The following is a 17532-nucleotide window of genomic DNA, read 5'->3' as shown; positions in this document are numbered from 1 at the left end:
TACATAGGCAAAATAAGAAATTCAAAATGGGCTCGCCCACCCTCAGCGGGCGGGGTCTGCGTCACTAGCCGCGCAGGTCCTCAGTTTTTCGAAGAATAAAGTCTTCAAATTTAAAATAGGCTCGCCATCTTCAGCCGACGGGGTCTACGGCGCAAACCACGTAGGTCCTTATTTAAAAAAAAAAAAACAAAAATTTCAAAACAGATTCGTCCACTTCTATCGGACGGGGGGTCCACCCTCAGCGGACAGGTTCGCCATCTTCAGCCGGCGGGGTCTACGTCACAAACCGCGTAGGTCCTTATTTTCAAAAACATCAAACAGATTCGTCCACTTCTATCGGACGGGGGGTCCACCCTCAGCGGACAGGTTTCCCATCTTCAGCCGGCGGGGTCTACGTCACAAACCGTGTAGGTCCTTATTTTCAAAAACATCAAACAGATTTGTCCACTTCTATCGGACGGGGGGTCCACCGTCAGCGGACAGGCTCGCCCACCTTCAGCGGGCGGGGTCTGCGTCACTAACAACGCAGGTCCTTAGTCGCTGCAGCGATAACTTTTATTGGTTTTCCCTTTTTCCAAAAATTAAAGGATTGGATTTTCCTTCGTTTTACGTCCTATAAAAACAAGGGGGTTTTCTCGTTTAGCTAGCCCTGAAAATGAGAATCTTTAAAAACGTTTTACCTCGTGATTGGGCTTGGCCAGGCCCAATTACACTTTATAGCTTTGATTTCGAAAACATCTGTAGCTACTCCCAATGACAAAGTGAGGGAGTTTCTACGCATCTTTAGATCCTTCCAATGACAAAGTGAGGAAGTTTCTATACTATCAGTTGACAAATCCCAATGACACGTGAGGGATATGTCGACACTTCAAGTGATGACCCTTAAGTCAAATGTTATCACTCGGGGGCTCGTGAGACCCTCGCAAAACAGGTCACATACACCATGGCTTGTGTGACGCACTCCGTCTAATACTTTGACCATCGTCTTACTCCAAGACTCAGTCAAAGTGGGGGCTAACTGTAGACACCTACTTTTGTCCCCATTCCCGCAAGGGAAAGGTTCGATGATGAAAGCATAAAAACTCCACTTGACAACGCATCTCCTATAAAATAAACGAGTCTCGATTCCCTATTTCATTTCACCCGAAACCTGCTATTTATGGAAACCTGCTAAAAATAGTAACCGTCGTAAAAGGTAGCTTCTAAAAGTGGCAAATCATAAAAGATAGAAACCTGTCAGAATTAGGTGTTGCACTCCAACATAAATCCTAAAATTAATAAACTAAGAGAATCCTATTCCTAATAGGATTCGGAAATAAGAGTTACGTATTAATTAAAATCCTAACGAACCTAGAGTTCGTAACGGGCCCAGACGCATTCCGTCATGAAATTGATACGCGCTAAAAGACTCGAATTAATCTCAAATTCTACGGATTTTAGGAATCCGAATCTGACTAAACAAAGCTGCCCAGACCCTATTTTCAACGCCTGGCTCTGGGCGCTGAAAATACCTGGGTACGTCTCTTTTCCTAATTCTTTGTGGATTAGAACTCTGCAATTCTATCTTTCCACGAACTCTTCCCTATAAATAGGCCCCTAGTTTCGACGTGAAACAACACACAACAACACATAATATATTCTGAGTATTGACTCTAAACCCCTTAGCCTAAGCCTCTCGCTGCGAAACTGTTCACGCATTCTGTCGCAATCGATCCATAAATTGAACAGAACGTATCCTGTCCCATAATCGAGATTCGTTAAATAAAAAGGAGAAATAGCAAAGTCAAAGTGGTTAGTTTTCTGAGAACCGTGACGTACCTCTCAAGGGTGCGTCGTAATGTGTCCCTTTTCGATGATTTAACCGCTTTCCTCGCCCTTTTTATGAACTGTTAGACTAACCTAATTTGAATGTTCTATCACGCCTAACAAATATAATATTTTTGGGAAGTCGGATTATCATGCTAGGTCCCTTAATGTTATTTAAATCAGATAATCACGATCGAATTAGTATTATATGTTGCATATTGCTAAAATCAACTCAGATTAGTTTAATAGTCAATGCATGTCCCTTCAATTATTTATGCTGAGCTAGTAAGGATATCCTGCCTCTGGAGTTATCGACGAGAGAATTACTCCTCTCGGTAGTTACAGTCCCCCGAACCCTCAATCTCTACCTTGCGGGTGTATATTGAGAGATCCCCACACCAGGGATCACAAGGGAACCTACGGCCGTCGTGGTCAAACATAATTGCACTCCCTTTATGTCACGATAACCGGGTTTTGTCAGTTTTTCTCATTGTCGTTAAAAACTGAATGGCGACTCCTTTATTACTAGTCAATTGGGTGTATACTCAGAGGAAATCCAATTACACTTGATTGAATAAAAATAATCGTCACACCCACGAGGGACAAGGTCACGCATTAGCCTCGCGCTTTTTCGACCCCCTCACAAAAGGGATTTAAAATTATTTTATGTGACTTTAAATTTTACTCCGTAATTAAATTTGTAAGTTTCCGGTTGGACTAGGAAATACAATTTTATGTTTAAAATTTGTAAAGCATGTAAATTATTGGTTTTAGTGGGAGCTTTTAGTCATTAAACTCTTGATTAGGTCTTTATTCCTTTAAGGTTAAAACAACTCGATTAGAACTAATAAGGTTTAATAATTTGTAGATTGTTGGAACCCTTTTGATTAGTTGCTGCAAATGTTTATGTGATGCATGATTTTTCTACTAACCTGCTATGGCCTATTCATTGATAAATGAATGGATAAATGGTATATTGTAAATGTACTGTTTTGCTGGTTATGGAAAGTGACTAGTATGGCCCAAATAGGATAGTAAATATGGTCTGCGTACCATTAATTTGAATGTAAAATTGGTCTTATGCACCAAAGTTTTTATTTAAATATGGTCTGCGTACCATCAAATAGTTGTAATTATTTTAATTATAGCATATCCTATTTGAAGAAATGGCGCCTCCTATGGTGAAATTCAAGACGGAGTTTCCAATCCATTTTCAAGACGGAGTTTGAAGTTGAAGCTTCAAGATATATGAAGTCGGGCCATACTAGATCACATTTAAATCTTATGTATATTTTAAGTTATTTATTGCTTTAAATATGTCTTAATAATTAATGAGATTGTGGCTTGATTATGTTGTATAATTAAGGATTTTAGTTCACTTAAAATCTAACCAACATAGTAAGAGCCCTAAGTCCCAAACTTTAAAATTGAGTTAAAAGGTGACATTCCAAAATAACGCTTACTTGGATAACCTTTACATCAATCTAGTAATAGTTTTCCGCCATAGCGAGGTGATACTTATTGATTCTAAAGGGGTAAGGTACACAATGTTGTGAGTACATTTTTCGATCAATTAGTGATAGTTTTCCGCCATAGTGAGGTGTCACTTCTGATCGTAGTACACAACTAGTTGTGAGTACAAGTTGATTTTGGTTGAACTCAACGATATAAGTAAGGAGTCCTTTTATGTCGTGGCAAATGGGATAGGTTTTCCTAATAAGTTTTTAGACGTACCTATCAACCAAAAATAGTTTCTAGACTATTAGCAACGGATTTTCTTACCTAAAATATTTTAGAATTAATTCAAATTGTGCTTAAGTTTTAAATGATTTTAGGGTCTTGGATTCATTCTATTCACACCAGCCGGAACAATAAATTCGAATAAAATGCCAATGACTTGTTTAAATTTCACGATTGCTTGAATTTTCAAGTTATTACTCATGATAAATGTTTAGACTTTGCATGCTTCAATGTATGTTTTAATTATTGTTTATAATTAAATATCTTGCACTACAATTAATCCTTTTAGAAGGATAAAAGTAAATTTCCTTGATTGGTAGTGAATCCAAGAACGATTCACGGAAATGAGAGAAATTGAGCAATTTAAAATGTACGTTTCTTATAGAGACTTTTATGGTTGTTTTTGACTAACAAAGTCGAATGGCAAACCAATTGGTGCTTGTAGATTCAAAATATTATGTAGTTTTGAGATCATAAAGCATTGAGTTTAACACTCAACTTTACCAATGGTTAACAACCAAATATCTTTGTCCCTTTATAGACATTCGAATAGATCGATGCTTAGAGAACTTTAGAAGCTTCTGGTAAGATCATCTAGTTGAAGCAAAATATTCAACATAAATAAAATGGTAAGAACTTTGTTGGAGTGACATAGGACATGTCTAACAAAGTATAAAAGTTAACACTAAAGAATTCAATTCTTAAGACTATAAGAACGGGTACAAGAAATAGGAAAACAAGGAACAAGTGAAAGGAATTTACGATTCCGTTTCTACCTATAAGTTTTTGTTAAAAGAGAAGTGACCTAGAAATCTAACTTCCTTGGTATCATATACCGCTAGAGGTTCTTACTTTGGTAAAAACTCAAACAATGGAAGCTAGGCTACACTAATGACCTACAAGTGGGAAATGAAGCATGGCATTGCTACATTAGTTGTAGGGTCATCTAGTTTGTTTTAAGTCCTTTCAAGGCTGGAACTTAATGGCTATTTTGTTCTATAATTAACATACCTAAATTTCTGCTTCAAACACAGAAAGACTCACATTCAAGAAAAACAAAAACAATATTTGTTTATTTGAATGAAATGGTCATTTACGGGTTGAGTCACGTATGCTTGCTTAAAACAAATAACTCTTTAACAACACAAACTTTACTAGGTTCAAATCAATCTCTTGATTTGAGTTCCACTAACCTTTAGCATTGTTTCTTAGAAAATATCACAAAGTAACATTCAAAAGCTCTATATTGATGGACTTTTGAAAGTAGATTGATTTCTAGATCAATTTCATACAAGCTAGTCTTACTTGTTGAAAGTAACAAAAGATATGAACTATTGTTAGAACACCTAGACAATAGAGTTCAAAGCTAAATAAAGATTTTATGACTTTATTATTTCACATGGTTTTCAGTGAATGCGGATTTATTTACTCAAAGTGATATAAGTTTGAATCTGTTTGGCTAGTTCAAAGATTCATAGAAAAGTATAAAAACGTCCACTTGGCAAGAAATCATAAAGATCTAGGTTAGATCATGTTCATGATTACTTATACCAAAAATGATCATAAATGATTGTGTGTTGTAATTTCACGATCTAGCTCCATAAGATATGGCATATCTACGTTGGAATGATTGAAGTCAAGTGGTACTTGATTCGATTAATGATGAATCATAAAGATTTTTCCTATAATTTCTAGAAACAAAATGCTCAACTACCACCAAACTAAACCAAATCGTCAAAGATATTGAAAAGTAATTTCAGAATATATTTTCAATAATAATATATATCTAAAGAGTTGCTAAACTCAGCGGGAGCTTAGTGTTTGTTATTCAACAAACTAAGGCCCTAGTATAGATATATGTTTCATTGTGATTTATTCAAATGAGACACGAGGGTATTGTTTCTACCACGAATTTTTGAGAACATAATGTTTTTTTGCTCGAAATAATGTCCTTTTGGATATTCGTTTCCAAAATGACAAGTGGGAGAAAATAGACCTCGAAAGTCTTTGAGGCGAACAAAAAACATAAACTGACGTTCCGGAGGCTTTTCAAAGTTCTTCAGAAAATCCGAACACTTATTTTTTAAGGACTTTAGAAGTGTCTTTAAAGAATAGACATCTCTTAGAAGACTTTACAAGTGCTTCAAGGAGAATAGAATATTCAAAGAACTTCCAAAGTGTCTATTGATATTCTATTGTTTGATGTTCTATACCCATGTAGGCATAGAGTTCAGGTCACTGAAGCTATCAGATTCTTCTATTAGATAGTGAAGAAACCTACAACTTGCAATCAAACTATTATCATGAAGATAAATGAGTTTATGACTTGTAAGAAAGCTATGACAAAACCTGAATTCCCTAAAATTGTTAGAGGCCATATATAGACTCAAATGTTTTAGATGGTTAAAGGCCATAAAACAGAATCAATGTTTTGATGACAAAATTAAAATTTTGTTGATTTGCAAGAATAGATTAACACCTATTGGTTGCAAATTGGTTTTAAGGATGGAAACTATCAAACATGGAAGTGTGTCTTCACACAAAGCTAGATTAGTTGCTAAAGGCATCAAGCAAATTCATGGCGTTGATTGTGTTGAAACCTCATGCAAAATCGTAATTCTCCATTCTATAAATCAAGCAATGATTGCATATTGGTACGTATGGCAATTGGATGACAAAATGTATTCCTTAATCAAATTTTGGAAGAAACTATGATACATGGTATGTCATAGGATTTGTGGATCCAAATAATTCTTAAAATGAATGCAAGCTTATGAAATCTAAGTACAGATTTAAGCAAGCAATTGGGAATTGAAATTGTATTTTAGTGAAGCTAATAAGTATTTTAGTTTCATAAAACGTACATGATTCTTATAGATATATAAGAAGTTTAGTGGGAGTACTTAAAACTTAATTGGTCCTATGTGTATCACACACATATCTCTCTATTATGAAATAACATTCAAATGCTAATGACTTAGATTTGAAATTATTCATCAATGATGGACCAAGGCGAAACTTAGTACATACTGGGTATTATGATCTATTTACAAAGATCTTATAATATTGTTTTAGATAAAGTAATGGCATTTACTAAATCAAACACGAAAGACTCCGTAGGAGATATTCGACTGATAGGGTGTTTTTCCGTCGTTGAAAGATCAACGCCACAATCAAACAAAATTTATAAACCACTAGACTAACCAACTATATCAACTATAGTGGCAAGTAAAGTGATCGTCCCAAAGAAACGATGGCTCTTGAGATTAAATGTGAAGCTAATTCGAACAAGAGGTTTGATTTGAATTATCACTAAGATGCTAAACTATCAATTAAAATAGATTGAATCAAGGAAGCTAAACATTAGGGAGTTGGGGATAGTCTAGGGAAAATCGGGGGAAATGAACTACCGTACAGTAATCATGAATGATGCAATGAAATAACACTTTAGGGAATGAAAACTAATGACGTACTCGCCACCTCTCGGATAGAGCACGCGAAGCAACCTAGCCTATGGAAAGCTTTCGCATAGTCCTAAGCTAGATTAGCAAGCATATAATAGGTGCTATCATTCACTTGCATGAACTAGGCTCACAATGTCTTGCCAAACCTAAATCATACATTCCAATCTAACTCAATCAACTAGCATTTGCAACTACTACGTACTCAATTGATCATGGAAAATTCTAGCACTAAATCAATTTAATCACATCAATCATTAATCAATTAAATCATCAAATTCCCCTAATTAGGCCCCTAGATTCTCCCCTTTCCCTAACCTAAATCTACTCACTAGCCATTCTAGGAATCAAGAAATTCATTAATTCTACACTAGCAAGCATGAAATTGTAGGATTAAGAAGAGAGAATCAAAGACTAGAACAATCAATTGAATAATCAACAAGAGAATTAAGAATCAAAGTAACTAAGTAAAATCAAGAAGAATTCAAGAACTAAAGGAATTATAGAACAATCAACAATCAAAACAAAAGCAAGAATTAAGAAATTGAATTGAATTGCACAAAATTAGAAGAAGAGTTTAGAGAATTACAAATTGATGCTTAAATGGAGGAGAGTTTCTCTCTCTAGAAATGCCGAAAAACTAACTTTTAGAATCTAAAATTATCAACTAAAATTCTACTCTTAACAAAATAATCGAAAAATCTATTTATAAGTTTCCCCAAATAGAAGCCAAAATTCGAATAAGAGCAGCCCGCGCAACCATTCGGTCGCACAGACCTCTTGTGCGACCGAACGTAAAAGAATCATTCGAGCACATACTGGGTCTTGTGCGAGCGAAGGCAGCGAAGAAAATTTCCTTCGTCATGTGCGACCGAACGAAGAACCCTGTTCGGTCGAATGGGGTTTCTTTGGCTCATAATTCCTCTGCAGCACGATTCGCTCGAACGAAATGTCTTGTGTGGGCGCACAACTCCTGTGCGGTCGAGTAGAGAGTCTTGTGCGGTCGCATCCCAAATTAGGGACATTCTGCCTCCAAAAAACAAACCTGTGCGACCGAACAACAGAGCACGTTCGGACGCACAAAACCTGTGCTGTCGAATTGAAGGCTCTGCGATCGCATCCCAAATTAAAGACCTTCTGGTTCCAAAAATCAATCCTGTGCGACCGAACAACAGAGCACGTTCGATCGCACAAAATTGGATATTCCTTGTACTCATTTGCACTCCTCTGTTCGGGCGCACAAAACACCACTCGATCGCACAAGCCCTGTTTTGGCTTGATTCTACTTGTTTTCCATCACTTTTCATCATAATCACCTATAAAGCACAAGATGGAACGAAACTTATAAAATTCACACAAAAAGCTATTAAAAACTATAAAAAAGTATAAAAACTAACATAAAATCCTAAGCTAAGAGAGACATAAATGTCGCTCATCAAACTCCCCCAAGCTAAGAGTTTGCTAGTCTCTAGCAAACTAAACTCAACAAGGAAAGAATGAGCAACTTATCGAACTCCAAAAAATTGACAAACACAAAAAAACCAGCAAACCTAATCAAGGCAAGACTAAAAATGAAAAGCACAAACCAAGAAAAGAATGAAAGAGAAGAAGAGGAAAAGAAAAGAGAAGAAAGGAAATTAAACTACAAAATCCAAGATAGGGCCTTTATTAAGGAACGAGTGTAAAAGAACACTAATATTACCAATCAAATAAATGAGTACACGCTAACTAATGTCCTAAATCGAGTGAAAGATTCAAGTGCCAAGCAAAGAAAACTAAGGGTGAACACTAATCAATTCCCCTTTAACCGAGCATACCACGTCAAATCTCTAGATCTTTTCCACCCTTGAGAGTAGCGTCTCGAGACACCGCGAAGGCGCCGGAGAAAAAGAGATAGGCTACCCGACATCTTAGCATGACAATCCCATTCCATAAACTTGACCAAATCCTCCCTCCACCGACAATGACTCAACTCAAAAGGGTCAAGAGGACTTTTAGGGTGTAACGTAGGCTAGGGGTAAGGTGTGGAACAAATTTGGTAATTTGGTGCTCATGCCTAAAGTGAAGCGCAATAAGAACTCAACTCAAGCAAAACGAACCAATTACAAACTCATACCACTTATTTGGGGTACCCCCAAGCTTATTCAACAACAATTCTAAAGTACAACTCTTTTTGCACTTTTCTTGATTTGATATTCTTTTTTTTTTTGTGTTTCAATTGAAACTTTTCTCGTGCCTTGTTTTTCTCTATTTTTGGCTGTTTCAAAACTTTTATTTCTCATTTTTGCTTTTGCATCATTTATTCACTATATACAACACATTTCCCAAACTTTGCCATTCATACCAGTAAACATCATTCCTCAAATATGCATAATCATTCCAAAACCAACAAGCATCATAACTCTAAGCTTCACTATCACTTCTAAGGGTGAAAACAAAACAAAGGCTATTAGGCTTGTATTGTGCTCATAAGAAATGAAGGGGCAAGGCTTAAATGGCTAGCAAGGGGGAAATGCAAACAAAAACATATGAGAAAAACAGAAAATAAAGTCCTAAACTAAAAAGAAAAATAGTCACCGAAAGAAATGCCTGTATCGTCCCCTAAAGTAGTTCGGTCGCGGTCTCGGGAAGGAAATAGTCAAATTCAGGAAGTAGGAAAGTCAATGCCAAGGATCCATGCCACTCAAAATATATGAATATGTGTTTGGGCTAATTTGAACACGAACCTCACTAGGGAGCAAATACCACTCTCTCCGGTTTCAAATCACTAGAGAGATCGACACCATCTTACCACAAGCCAAGGGTTCAAGACGCATGCTACCCAAAGTTCTAACCAACTTCCTTAACACCAAATCCTAAATTCGACCCAAGACATTAAAAACCGTGTAAACATCTACCGATTGGGAATAAAAGCATTATAGTCTACAAGTTCCAATTTTATTTGCCCAAATCAAGAATATTGCCTAAGAAAACCTAGAAAAACTTGCCTTGACAAAAGGAAAGGAAAAAAAAGAAAAAGAAAGAAAATAAGAAAGCACACCAAAAAGGAAAACAAAAAGAAACAAACAAAACAAACGAAAAGAAAAGAAACTAAAATCAAACTAAAAACAAAGAAACTAACATATACAAGTGCACAAAATGGTATGGTTTCCAAGACATGAGAATCACAAATAGGCAACTATACAACAAAACTCCCCCCAAGCTAGAAATAGGCAGTGTCCTCAAGGCCTAAAACTAAGCAAGGAGGGGCACATCTACCCATCCAACCAAAATCCCCATATGCAAGATGCCCGTCCCAAAGAATGCATGTGAGATAGAAGGATATTACCGGAAATGTCGTGGGAGCAAGTCCCGCAAAGAACCGGTAAAAAAAACCGAACAAATTCACCAAAGAATCGACGAACAAGGCATGGGTGGAAAGTGGGAACCCACAACAACGAAACCAAATAATAAAGACCACTAAAAAACAAACAAGATAAATGTTTGTAGACAAGGCCAAATCGCCAAAACAAACACAAAACAACCATATTCCCATAGCAAACCCCTACTACGCACTTCTCCCCATAGCAACTATACACCAAAAAACATCAAACACTCCCCATAGCAAACCCCTACTACGCACTTCTCCCCTAAGCTTATCACAAACATACCATCACATCAAGATGGGGGAGAAATGGAGTGAACCCTAAGAAGAAGGGCCCGGGGCATGCCCCTTACCCTTCGCATCATAAATCCTCCAACGTTCATCCCGCTCAAGACGATAAGCAAGAGCCGCGTCATCGGTGAACGGGGTGAAATTGAAGGTGGGGTCCACATCGGGACCCGAAGCGTCGGTATAGGGCGGCCAACCATATTCGGGCACAAGGGCGTAGTTGACATGGGGTCTCTCTCCTTGGGGGCCATCCCAACCACCCATATATCCCCTAGGCCACCCGGTGAAAGACTCGGGCCACTCACTAGGCCGATCCACCGGTGGGGGAGTGGGGTACATAGGGTCACCACGGTAGTCACTACCGCCCATCATAGTATAGTCATAGGGCGGAAAGGAGGGGGGAGTGACACCGGGTTAGGATGGACCCGTCCAATACGGGTAGGTGGGTGTACGCTCCTCATTCCAACTAGGGATGGGCCCTTGTTGGGGAGGGTGGTAAGGGTAGTTGACATAGGGGGCAAAGTCCCCTTTGTCAACATGAAAGTCGTACACCCGCCTACCATAGTAGGACGAGTCAAAATTGGGAAATGAATCCCCCGTGCGGCTCCCTTGAGAAGAAAGAGAAGCCAAGACACGTGCTTGGTCCTCTTGCCCTTGCAAGAGAGTCACAAGGGTGGATTGCAAACCCGTCATGTCAAAAGGAGAGGAGAGAGGTATGTTACCCATATTCGGAGGAGGACTAGGAGACCGAGAGGGAGCTTGAGTAGGCTCGGTAGTGGTACCGGTAGGCTCGGAAGCGGCGGCGGCGGCCTTGATAAAATTTTGATGCCACGGAAGCAAGTAACGGACATTAGGGGACCATGAAGTGTTGGGCGGGTGCGGAAGAAAGCACCTATCTTTCTTCCGCACAAGCCAAATCCATTGCGCCTCATTGGTGGTGTAGTGGAGCCAAGTAGCATTGAACATCGCTCGGATGTTTAAGAACTCACCACCGGCCACGGGAGGTAAAGCCGCCATCTCCTTGGCATGAGGGTTGTTCGGTAGAAGCCGAACAAGAAGAGTAAGCATGCCGCCAAGGAGGATGTCGGATTTATTCGAGTGGCTATCCCTAACCTCGATGATCCGGGAAATGAGCAATTGCCCGAAATCAAGTACCCCTTGCTCCTTTTGTGTGGCCAACCATAATCCACCAAGTTTCGTGCCCGACAAGGCACTGGTAGCACCCTTAGAGAAAAGGGCATAGATGAGGAGTCGGCTCATGATGCGGATGGCCGGATGATGGAATGCGGAAGACTTGGCCGAGGCGGAGAAGAAATCCCCGTCGTCTCCGGTGAGCTCTCTCCACCAACTATTTTCATCATAGGTGTTAGCACATTCGGCCCTTGGGTTCGTGATGAAACCATGGTCCGAGTCGATGGAGAAAAGGGCATTGATTTTATTGTGGTTCAACTTGTATTGGCGACCGAAGACTTGGAATCTCAATTCCACCACACTATCACCATCCTCATCTTCTATAAGGTTCTTCCGAGCCGAGGAGAGGAACTCCAATGTTAACCTTTTATAGGTTGGGGCACTCATCTTTGCGAACTCTTCCCACCCTAGGCCCTTGATCAACTTGTCCACCTCGACCTCGACCCCGCAACTTACGAACACTATCCCGATGGAAGAACTTGGTGGGCTTAATTGTCCTCTTGGAAAGGAGCTCGAAGAAGTCCCAAGACCTTTGCTCGGCGAACTCAATTCCGAAAGTTTCCATGTTCGGCGGGGTTGGTGTCGTTGTTGCCTTCCTCTTTGATGAAGAGGAGGTCGCGGTTGCGGTGGGGTTCTTCTTGGAGCGTTTTGGTGCCATTGAGATGACTGGATGCTAAGAAAAAATCTACAAAACAAAAAGAAACAAACCAAGACACACAAAGAAGGATAAACTAAGTTAGTTCACAATCTAGGACAAACGAACTACTACAAGAGCTAAGGTTAAACTATCTTCATCAATTCATCATCAAGCTCTAAACATTACACCAACTCCTCAACAAGCTTGAACTAACCACATTACTCCACAACAATAACCACAATCAATCAAACAACACTTCCACAAACAAGTATAGTCAAAGGAGCTCAAAATCTCACAAAATCATCTCAAAAAGTCTAGAGCGTAAATGGAACAAGGAATTAAACATGAATAGCTCATCTAGACAATTAGAGATTAACCACAATACAAACATTCATCAACAAACACCCAAGAATCAACTATTTCAGAAAAATCAAAAACAATATCAACATGGTGAAAATGGAACGAAATACAAAAATTAAGGGAAAGAAATCATCACCACAAGCAAAGGAATTAGTGTAGGATCGATCCCAAGTATCCTCAAGAGCTCCAATTCACCACACAAACAATTATGAACAATTTCACAAAAACCCTAGAAATTGGGGATTTTGCAAAAAACTGAAAATTTGGGGATTTTGGGGGTTGGGATGAGTGAGATTGAGTGGGTTTGATGAATGGGAAGTGAAATTTGTGAAGGAAAGTGAATGAATTTGATGACGAGTATTGGTAGCAAGTGAGAGAAGAGAAAGCAATGGAGAGGAGAGTATGAGGAAGTTGAAGAAATGAAGAAAGAAAAAGGGGGATGCTCGCGATTTTTGAAATTAAAGACTTCAGAAACACCTCCGCCAGGCTGTGCGATCGAACAGATTAAGCCGTTCGATCGCACAGACCTGTGCGATCGAACAGAAAGAGTCGTTCGGTCGCACAGACCTTGTGCGATCGAATATATGAAACTGTGCGATCGCATACCAAAACCTGGCCATTCTGTCTCAAAAACCTGGTTTGTGCGATCGAACGGCAGAGCATGTTCGGTCGCACAAAACATGATTTTGCAAATGTTTTACAAGCTTCCCCTTTAAATCGAAAATTAAACTAATTAATGGAAATTAATGCACAAAATCTAACAAAAACTGAAAGTAGGAGTTAGACAACCGGGTTGCCTCCCGGGTAGCGCTGGTTTAACGTCATTAGCTTGACGAATCCCCCCAAAGCTCATGGGGGGACAAGAGAGGAAAATAATACACGGGTTGCCTCCCGGTAGCGCTCGTTTAACGTCATTAGCTTGACGGACCCCCCCAAAAGTCAAGGGGGGTCAAACACAACAAACCTCGAGTCAACACTAGTCAACAAACCTTTCTTGGCCGCCTTGGGCACAAACCACTTACCCAAACCACCACTTAATGAGTGGGGACCAAACTAAGTCCTTTGAGGCATAGGATTGCCTTGCTTGGACTTCTTGCTCATACACTTCTTACCATTAGATGCCGGAGTGAGTGACTTTTCATCATCAAGATCCACCCCGAATGTGTCGAGAATGGTAATGACGTCATCATAGGGATCTCCTTGCACAAAGGAACTCTCGTGCATATCCTTTTTCACCTTCCTATCAATCTCAAAATCACACTCAAGAACACAAGGATTGTTAGAAGCAATGGCACATGAATGATTGTGCTCAACACAAGCAAGAGTGTCAACTTTCATGCAACTTTCCATTTTAGAGCAACAATGTTCATCAATTGCAAGCTTGAAACTAGCCTTGGCGTCTCCCGCTTTCAAAGTGATTAGTCCTTCTTGCACATCGATAAGAGCACCCGCGGTGGCCAAAAATGGCCTCCCCAAGATAATGGGGGTATGGGCATCCTCATCAATGTCCAAGACGACAAAATCCACAAGGAAAGTAAGTTCGCCAACAACTAGGGGAACATCCTCAACCTTGCCAATAGGATACTTGACCGAACGGTCGGCAAGTTGCAAGGTGATGTTGGTTGGGACAAGATCTCCAACGTCAAGCTTCGCAAACACCGAATAAGGTAGTATACTAACGCTTGCACCCAAATCACACAAGGCATTGCTTATTTCAAGCTCCTAAATAGCACAAGGGATAGAAAAACTTCCCGGGTCTTTGAGTTTGGGTGGCGTTTTGTTAAGAATGATAGCACTACAATTTTCGGTGAGGTTCACCGTCTCCTTTACGTCAAGATCTTGCTTCCCAATCAAGATTTCCTTAAGAAATCTCGTATAGGAAGGCATTTGTTTCAACGCATCCGTAAAGGGGATAGTGACATACATTTGTCGAAGAGTCGCAAGAAACTTTGAGAATTCCACATCTAACTTGTGTCTATTAACTATTCGGGGATAGGGGGGAGGAGTTGGGAGAGGAGGAAGAGGAGTCTCCTTCGACTTATCACCATCACTCATGTCGTCACATGAGACTTCTCTTCCGCATCATCATGGTCCGAGGACTCATTTCCCATAGAACTCTCACCCCTAGAGCTAGGAGCTTCAACATGCGTAGCACTATCATCTAAGGTCTTCCCACTCCTTGTCACAATGGCATACAATTACTTAGGAGGTTGACCTTGGGGTGGGAGACTTGTATGCACTTGTTGCTCTTTGATAGTGCTAGCTAGTTGAGCAAGTTGGGTCTCAATCATTTTCAAGTGAGTGTTGGATTGCTTGAATCCATCCTCAAACTCGACATTCTTCTTGGCTTGCGCCCACACAAACGACTCCATGAGAGCCTCAAGATTAGAATTAAGAGGCGGGAGTGGTGGAGGTGCAACGCCATAACAACTAAGGTTTGCTTGATATTGGTTGCCAAAGGTCCACGGTCCATTGAATCCGGGAGGTGGCAATTGAGATGCACCATAAGGACCTCCCGAGTTCAAAGGATAACCCCCACTTGAGGCACCCCTAAATTACCCATAAGAGTAGTTATAACCCCCTCCACCTTGATGGTTGGGATTATAACTCCCTTGGTTGTATTGGCCTTGTTTGCCAAAACCTTGAGATTGACCATAGGGCGCTTGCTTTGATAGCCTTGTGCTCTATAGCCACCTCAATTTTGGCTATCATACCCACTTCCTTGGGCATAGCCTTGGTGGGGACCATACATGGAGGGCCCTCTAGGTTGCCTAGCAAAATTAGGATTGTTAAGGTTATCATTCCTAGACCTCTCATTTACGGCATTAGCATATTCTACATCAAACTCGCCTTCATACGAAGGGCCATAATCCACAAATGACAAGTTATGAATTAAGGGGCATGCATCGGGGGAATGACTATAGTCTTGGCAATTTTCGCAAAAAAAGGTGCCCGGAGGCATTGAGCCATAAGAACTAACCTTTCCTTTTCCCTTAGAGAGAAGAGTGGCCGAGGGAGGAGGGATTGTAGACGGTGATGGCGATTGGCTTGGTGTGTTTTTGAGCTTCTCCAAGCGTGAGGTAAGCTTCTCTATCATCCGTGCTTGCTCTATGGCGTACACCGAACCCTTACCATCTTCACTCCTACCTTTCCCATCATAATTCCTTGTGCCTACATGCCAAGATTGGTAGTTTTGAACTACATCCTCAATGATTTCCTCTATTTGATCCTCAGTTTTATTCATGATGGGGCCTCCCGCACCCGCGTCAAGACTTGTCTTTAAACTTGGACTCAACCTCAAGTAGAATGTTTGGAGCAACAACCATTTAGGAATCCCATGGTGAGGGCATTCCCTTTGGTATTCCTTAAAACGATCCCAAGCTTCGAAGAGTGACTCATCTCGCTTTTGCCCAAAGGATTGAATCTTGTGGCGACACTCTGCCGTCTTCCCATGCGAATAGAACTTGTTTAAGAATGCACTTGTCACTTCGGTCCAAGTGCGAAGTGAGTTGGGCTTGACCTCCTTTTCAACCCAATCACTTGCTCGCCCAAGTAGAGAGAACCGAAACAATGTCAACCTCACATAATCCGATGTGACACCATTGTGCTTGAATATGTCACAATAGTGCTCGAATTGTTTGAGATGTTCGTGAGGTGATTCATTACTCTTCCCACAAAAGGGGTGGCTTTGCACCAAATTGATCAAGGCGGGCTTAATCTCAAAGTTGTTGGCACCCGTTGTTGGGGCTTGAATACCACATGTAGCTTCGAATGCCCCCGGTATTCCCAAATTCTTAACTGGGAGCGTCATGTTCTCAAAAACTTGCTCACTCTCTTGTTGTTCCTCACCAACACTCAACGATGCGAATCTGTTATTGCTTGATGAGCTAGACCGTACACGCCTTTGTCTCCTAAGTGTCTTCTCCAATTCAAGGTCAAGAGGATGGAGGGTCCTTTGACGAGCACGCCCCCTAACAAGCATACAAACTCAAGAAAAACCGTTAGCAATGCCAAGGAAAAAGAAAGCTAAGCGAAATTGCAATGTTTTTGTATTTTCTAATGATGAACTAGTCTGAACTTAAACTCAAAAACAGCAACTATTCCCCGGCAACGGCACCAATTTGATAGGGGGTTTTCCTTCGTTGAAAGATCAACGCCACAATCAAACAAAATTTATAAACCACTAGACTAACCAACTATATCAACTATATAGTGGGAAGTAAAGGGATCGTCCCAAAGAAACGATGGTTCTTGAGTTTAAATGTCAAGCTAATTCGAACAAGAGGTTTGATTTGAATTATCACTAAGATGTTAAACTATCAATTAAACTAGATTGAATCAAGGAAGCTAAACGTTAGGGTGTTGGGGATAGTCTAGGGAAAATCGGGGGAAATGAACTACCATATAGTAATCATGAATGATGCAATGAAATAGCACTTAGGGGAAGGAAAACTAATGACGTACTCGCCACCTCTCGGATAGAGCACGTGAAGCAACCTAGCCTATGGAGAGCTTTCGCATAGTCCTAAGCTAGATTAGCAAGCATATAATAGGTGCTATCATTCACTTGCATGAACTAGGCTCACAATGTCTTGCCAAACCTAAATCATACATTCCAAACTAACTCAATCAACTAGCATTTGAAACTACTACTCAATTGATCATGGAAAATCCTAGCACTAAAT

At 40.2% G+C, this 17532-nt stretch overlaps 1 pseudogene; it reads left to right on the top strand.

Annotated features, from left to right (window-relative positions):
• The first annotated feature begins 16179 nt into the window (after positions 1 to 16179).
• LOC130462189 (uncharacterized) lies at positions 16180 to 16280 on the top strand (annotated as a pseudogene).
• The last annotated feature ends 1252 nt before the right edge of the window (positions 16281 to 17532 follow it).

The sequence above is a fragment of the Spinacia oleracea genome, chromosome 5 (assembly GCF_020520425.1).
Source record: "Spinacia oleracea cultivar Varoflay chromosome 5, BTI_SOV_V1, whole genome shotgun sequence".
NCBI classification, from domain to species: Eukaryota; Viridiplantae; Streptophyta; class Magnoliopsida; order Caryophyllales; family Amaranthaceae; genus Spinacia; species Spinacia oleracea.
The sequence above is the reverse complement of the archived record's forward strand: the minus strand, read 5'-3'. Positions and strand labels throughout refer to the sequence as shown.